The sequence below is a fragment of the Phalangium opilio genome, unplaced genomic scaffold (genome assembly GCF_054372755.1).
Source record: "Phalangium opilio isolate 3A_F unplaced genomic scaffold, DU_Popi_V2 ptg000021l_1, whole genome shotgun sequence".
NCBI lineage: Eukaryota > Metazoa > Arthropoda > Arachnida > Opiliones > Phalangiidae > Phalangium > Phalangium opilio.
Genome location: NW_028324153.1, coordinates 838,036 through 845,128, shown reverse-complemented (window position 1 = coordinate 845,128; position 7,093 = coordinate 838,036).

Here is a 7,093-nt window from a genome sequence, read left to right as displayed (position 1 = left end):
TATAACTTTATTTTAAACGATTTAACTTTTATTAATGTTAATTATTGAAGATTAAAATAATTAAAAATTATTATATTTATTTAAATATTAAAGATAATCTTGTTTCTCAACTCAAAATTAATACGGAAAGAGTTAAAAAGCAGTCTATGTTTTTGTCTGTGTGTGTCCGTCCATTGTTACACTAGTGCGTCGCGTTAGCAGTTAGCCTTGTGTTGATGTGTTAAGAAATCATACAGAACCTTAATATTCCCTTTTTCCATAATATAAAGTGAATATGTGGAAGTATTTTTCGTAATTATGATGCATTTAGTACTTTTGTAGCTTTAAAGCTCTGTTTCATTTTGATATTCCAAAGATTTTTTTAATATTGTTATTTGAAATGGCTGTTTATATATTACTTAAACTATACTATGAATTCATTTACTAGCATGAATGTCTTTCCGGCTTACCATACATCGCCTCTTACTCGGCAGTAGGAGGAGCCTATTTTTAAAAAAAGATGTGGCGAACGGGAAGTAGCGATCAGCTGTTATTCTAAGGGAGCGGTAGCTCCCTTAGATAAGGCCTGATGACGGCTTTAATGTATAAGGAAGGTTTTTGGATTGGTTTTAACTTTTTTCGTATTAAGTTTATTGTTTCGAAATTTTTCTACTGAACTAAAAACCGGGCCCTTAATATGTGGTAAAAATTTCAAGATGATCCACCTAATAGTTTATTTTATAAAGCATAAAGTTACTAAGGGTGGTTTTCATTTCCATAAAATTAATCACAGATTTTGGCGAAAAACTAGAGAATCTCCATAGAAATAACATGGGAAATTTTCCAAACTTACCCATTTTGTAACTACCCTTACAAAAATAACTATTCGTTTGATAGATTTGAAAACGGTCTTAAATGTAAGCCCCATTTTTAAAGTGGGCGCCAATTTTTGTTTCATTAAGAAAAACAAAGTTTAAGTATTGTTTTTAATAGTTTTAAGTACCTGCTCCGAATTACGTGGTTTACCTTTAAACTGTGGAACTTAAGACTTTTTTGCTTGGGTTAAGTAATAAGGAAAGTCATTCTAGGACTTACGTCGTTTTACTGCGGATAATCAAATTTGTAGGGCAATTAGCTAGCTTAATTGTCATTATAACTATTGCGCGTCCAACTAATTTAGTTGCGAAGTACAGATTAAACTTAATTAAACAAAATAAGCAATTAAAGATAATTACCAATTATAGGTAATTAAATTTTTACACGAGTCTAAACTATAACATCTGTTTGTGTACAAGTCTACGGAATCTGTTTAAGCGCAGACCTACAGAATATTTTTGTGCAAAGGAGTATAAATTCTCTTTGTGCACAGGCCTATGGAATATTGTTTTACACAGCCTCTGGAATATTGTTTTACACAGGTCTACGGAATGTTTTTGTGCAAATCTGCATGGAATCCTTTTGAGTATAGGAGTATGGGATCTTCTGTGCACAGGTCTGTGGAATTTTTTGTTCATGGGTCTATGGTATATTTATGTGTACAAGTTTGAAGAATTTTTATGTGCACACAAGTCTGAAGAATCATTATGTGCACACAAGTCTGAAGAATCTTTATGTGCACACAAGTCTGAAGAATCATTAAGTGCACACAAGTCTGAAGAATCTATATGTGCACACAAGTCTGAAGAATCTTTATGTGCACACAAGTCTGAAGAATCTTTATGTGCACACAAGTCTGAAGAATCTTTATGTGCACACAAGTCTGAAGAATCTTTATGTGCACACAAGTCTGAATTATCTTTATATGCACACAAGTCTGAAGAATCTTTATGTGCACACAAGTCTGAAGAATCATTAAGTGCACACAAGTCTGAAGAATCTATATGTGCACACAAGTCTGAAGAATCTTTATGTGCACACAAGTCTGAAGAATCTTTATGTGCACACAAGTCTGAAGAATCTTTATATGCACACAAGTCTGAAGAATCTTTATGTGCACACAAGTCTGAAGAATCTTTATGTGCACACAAGTCTGAAGAATCATTATGTGCACACACAAGTCTGAAGAATCTTAGTGTCCAAGTGAAAAATCTTTATTTGCACAGGTCTACGACTTCTGTTTGTGCACAGGTCTACGACATCTGTTTGTTCACAGGTCTACGACCTCTGTTTGTGCACAGGTCTATGGAATCTGATTTGCTCATTTCTATGACATCTCTTTTTGCGCAAGTCAATAACATTTGTTTATGCTCAAGTCTAAAACATCTCTTTTTGCGCAAGTCAATAACATTTGTTTATGCTCAAGTCTAAAACATCTGTTTGTACACAAGCCTAAAACATCTGTTTGTGCACAAGTCTAAAACATCTGTTTGTACACAAGACTAAAACATCTGTTTGTGCACAAGTCTATTCCATCTGTTTGTGCACAAGTCTAAAGCATCTGTTTGTGCACAAGTCTAAAGCATCTGTTTGTGCACAAGTCTAAATCATCTGTTTGTGAACAAGTCTATAACACCTGTTTGTGATCAATTCTATAACACCTGCTTGTGAACAAGTCTATAACACCTGTGTGTGAACAAGTCTATAACATCTCTTTGTGCACAAGTCTATAACATCTGTTTATTCACAAGTCTATAACATCTGTTTATTCATAAGTCTATGAAATCTGTTTGTGCACACGCGAGTGACTTCTGTCTGAGCAAAGGTCTACGGAATATTTTTGAGCACGGGTCTACGTATTATTTTTGTGCAAATGGGTATGGAATATTTTTGAGCATAAGGGTTTGAAATCTGTTTGAGCATAGGGGCATTGAAAATGTTTGTGCATAACTCTATGGAATCTGATGTGCACATGTCTATAACATCTCTTTTTGCGCAAGTGTGCGACATTTCTTTGTACACAAGTCTGTGATTCTATTTGTGCACAAGTGTACGAAATATTTTTATGCATTGGTGTACGGAATATTTTTATGCACAATTGTACGGAAATTTTTGTGCATAGGTGTACGAACTGTTTATGTTCACAGGTGTACGAAATATTTTTGTGCATAGGTGTATGGAATATTATGGTGAAAATGGATTTGGAGTATTTTTGTGCACAGGTGTACGGAATATTTTTGTGCACAGGTGTACGGAATATTTTTGTGCACAGGTGTACGGAATATTTTTGTGAAAATGGATACCGAATAATTTTGTGAAAATGGATGCCGAATAATTTTGTGCACAGGTGTACGTGATAGTTTTGTGCACAGGTGAACGTGATATTTTTGTGCAAATGGGTAAGGAACATTTTTGAGCATAGGGATATGGAATGTTTTTGTGCAGAGGTCCATGGATTATTTTTGTGTACAGGTATATGGAATGTTTTTGTGCAGAAGTCCGTGGAATATTTTTGTGTACAGGTATATGACTCATGTTTGTGCACAAATCTATAGAATGTTTTGTACACCGGTCTAGGACATATGATTGTGCACAAGTCTATGGCATCAGTTTGTGCAAAAGTCTAAGGTATGTGTTTTTGCACAAATATTTGACATCTATTTTTGCACAAGTCTATGGTATCTGTGTGTACAGGTCTACAAAATATGTTTGTGCACAAGTCTGAAGAATCTTTATGTGCACAAGTCTACGGAATCTCTTGTGCAAATGTCGATGACATCTCTTTTTGAGGAAGTATGAAATCAGTTTTTTACACAAGCATCTGTTGTGCACAAGTCTATAACATTGGATTGTGCAAAACCGTGTGACTTCTGTTTGTGTACAAGTCTGTGGAATCTATTTGTGCACGAGTCTACGTAATATATTTGTGCGCAAATCTATGGAATCTGTTTATGCGCTAGTCTACGGCATCTGTTTGTGCACGGGTCTACGGAAAATGTTTGTGCAAATGGGTGTGGAATATTTTAGAGCATATATGGGTATGGAATGTTTCTGAAAAGGTCCAAGGCATGTTTTTGTGCACAGGTCCATGGAATATTTTTGTACACAGGTCTATGTCACATGTTTATACAAAAGCCAATAGAATATTTTGTGCATAGGTCAATGGAATCGTTTTGTGAACAGCACAGTTTTATGAAATATTTTGTGCGCAGGTCTAGGGAATATTTCTGTGCAAATGGTTATGGAATAGTTTTGTGCTATGGGTATGAAATCTTTATGTACACAGGTCTATGGAATCTTTATGTACACAAGCATATATAATGTTTTGTGCACAGTTCCATGAAATATTTTGTGCACATCTCCATGAAATCTTTTGTGCACAGGTCTATGGAAACTTGATGTGCACAAGTATAGAATGTTTTTTGTGCACATGTCTATGACTTCTGTTTGTGCACAAAACTATGGAATCTGGTTTGAACATGTCTATGACATCTGTTGTGCACAAGCCTGTGACTTCCACTTGTGTACAAGTCTACGCAATTTGTTTGTGCACATGGCTACGGAATCTATGCACAGATCTCCGGAATCTGTTTGTATAGCAATATATATGTTGCAAATGCTTTGAAAGTAATAAGACAAGATTTACAAAGGAGCTTTGGTTTAATTATAACCATAATTTCGTAAGATATGTTACATAAATTTGTCACTGGAAACTGAGAGCTTGTCTCGAAGTGACGTAAATGAAACGTCATAGATTCTCGTAAAGCGACGCCTGATGAGGCCCTGTCAAAGGCTTAGTACAGACTAAATAGGAAGATGGAGTAGAGAATCGTGTGTAGTCAATTCTCGCGTCGTTCTCGAACTAGCTCTCATTAAGTCTCTAGCATTTCGAAATATAGGAAGTGTCATACTTATGGAACGTAATCTTAGAAACATATGCTATAACTTTAAAACATCACAGACTTCCCTGACAAATATTTTTAGAGGCTTCCATAGCTTTGGTGATATATAACAAAACCAAAAGTGAGAGCGCACAAAATATCTACAATTTCAAAAAATAGGAAAATATAGGAAAATTATCGAAATTATAGGAACTAATAGGAAGACATCCGAAAATAGGAAAAATTATAAAATTTAGGAAATGTGGTCACCCAGCGCAGGTCTATGGAATATGTTTGTGCACAGGTGTATAGATTGTTTTTGTACACAGGTCTACGTAATAATTTTTTAGCCTGAGTCTTCGGAATCTATTTGTATTATTGCATCCACTGTGCTTTGCACGTGAAATCGACGGGAAGGCAATTTGAGTTGGACTGGGCGTTGAAGCAATCAAGATAAATACTTCTATAATAGATGGTTAGGGCCTTGTTAGTTCAAACGTGGTAACTAATATACGCGCAACACCACAAGACTTAAATGGAGCGCCTGCTTTTCAGTATACGTTTTAAAATACTAGTTTCTAAACAGTTTTAATTCATATTAAGACTGAAGTGACAGATATTAATAAAAACTGTCTTTGTACACAAAGACGCGAAAAAGTAAGAGATAAGTGTAGAAAATTAATTGTTTGAAGTAACAGATATTCAAATTTTCATTTTTGAAGACGTGATTATAAAACATCAATTATTTGAAAAAATTTCTTATCTTAGTTTTTTTCACAAAAAATTCAGAGAAACTACCTTAATACTACTTTTTATTTTCTAGAAACAATTGCTTCGAGGAAGTTCAAATACTCGGATATCTGAAAAATAGAGCTAGAAGAATTTATTTTTATATTTTAAAATTGAAAATATTGCGAACCGAAAATTACATTCGCCCTTTGACTGTGATGTAGTTATTAGAGTCAAAAGGATCTGTAGCTTGATCGTGATCTTTTGAGAGATATACATCACGTCAATTTTTGAAACTTCGAAAACTTTAAAATTAACGAACACGTTTTGTTAAGTTTTCATGCTTATTTTATTTTGTCTGCTATCAACGATTTTCTGTCCATTTTATTCTCCTTATAGGCCCGAATACTCAAACTAACTCTAAATTTTAAAAAGAAAATAAAATGCATACGTGTTCTATTTTTCAAATGATGCACATGTTTGAGGATAAAATATTTTACTTAAGGAATTTTGGTGAAAAAAACTAAGATAAGAAATTTTTTCAAATAATTGATGTTTTATAATCACGTCTTCAAAAATGAAAATTTGAATATCTGTTACTTCAAACAGTTAATTTTCTACACTTATCTCTTCCATTTTTGCGTCTTTGTGTACAAAGACAGTTTTAATTAATTAAAGAATTGATAATTTTAAACATCAATATCAACGCAAAGAGAAGCGCTTTGGAATTGCATTGGCAATGAATACTGTTAGTGAGAGAATATTATCTACTTAATTAAAGCCTTAAGGTAGAGCCATATTGAGCTAATTACTATTTAATTTTTGGGACAAAATTTTTTCTAGCCTGTAACAACCCCTAGAAACATTCGGGCATGGTGATACTGTCAAAAACGTGGCGCGATTTTCAAATACTCGTTCCTATCATCAGTTAATAATATGTTAGCTCCCTATAAGTTACTCGGCAATTCATTTTTATACTCCAGCGTTTTCTACCACGCCGCCGGCTTCCCAACTATATGCGACGCTCTGCGGCCGCCACGTGAACGAAAATCTTATTTACTCTTCTTTCCGGTTTGTCCCCGGAAGCGCGTGTATTGGAAGCTTGCCAATGATATAGGAGCTATTTAAGCAGCCAAATATTTCGCACAGTAGCCTCGGTTAAGAAAACAGTTAAGAGATCAGTGGATTGGATTTAGCTCAGTTGTATAATTTTCTGGTTTCAAGTCACAATAACAACTCTTATCTTTAGCATTATTTATCAATATCGGCAAATTGCATTGATTTCCTTTTTTGTCTCAGTACTGACACAAACGCCATGATTTAATGTTAAATTGTTAAAACTTAAACATTCACGACTAAAACACTCCCTTAGTGATAAAGCAGCCGACGACTCGAGGTCGAGGAGCCTTACGAGCGTGAGTTTTTTCGACAAGAGAGCGCAACATTCGGATTTTTTTCCTGCGCGGGCGAAATGAGAAGAAATCGCTGGATACATTACGCCTATGGAGCCTGAGTAACTTATAGGGAGCTAACATATTATTAACTCATGTTCCTATACAACACTTACCCTTAATGCACACGCTAGTCTTTCTGAAGGGTTAATTGGCTTTCTGAAATTTGTTGTGTTT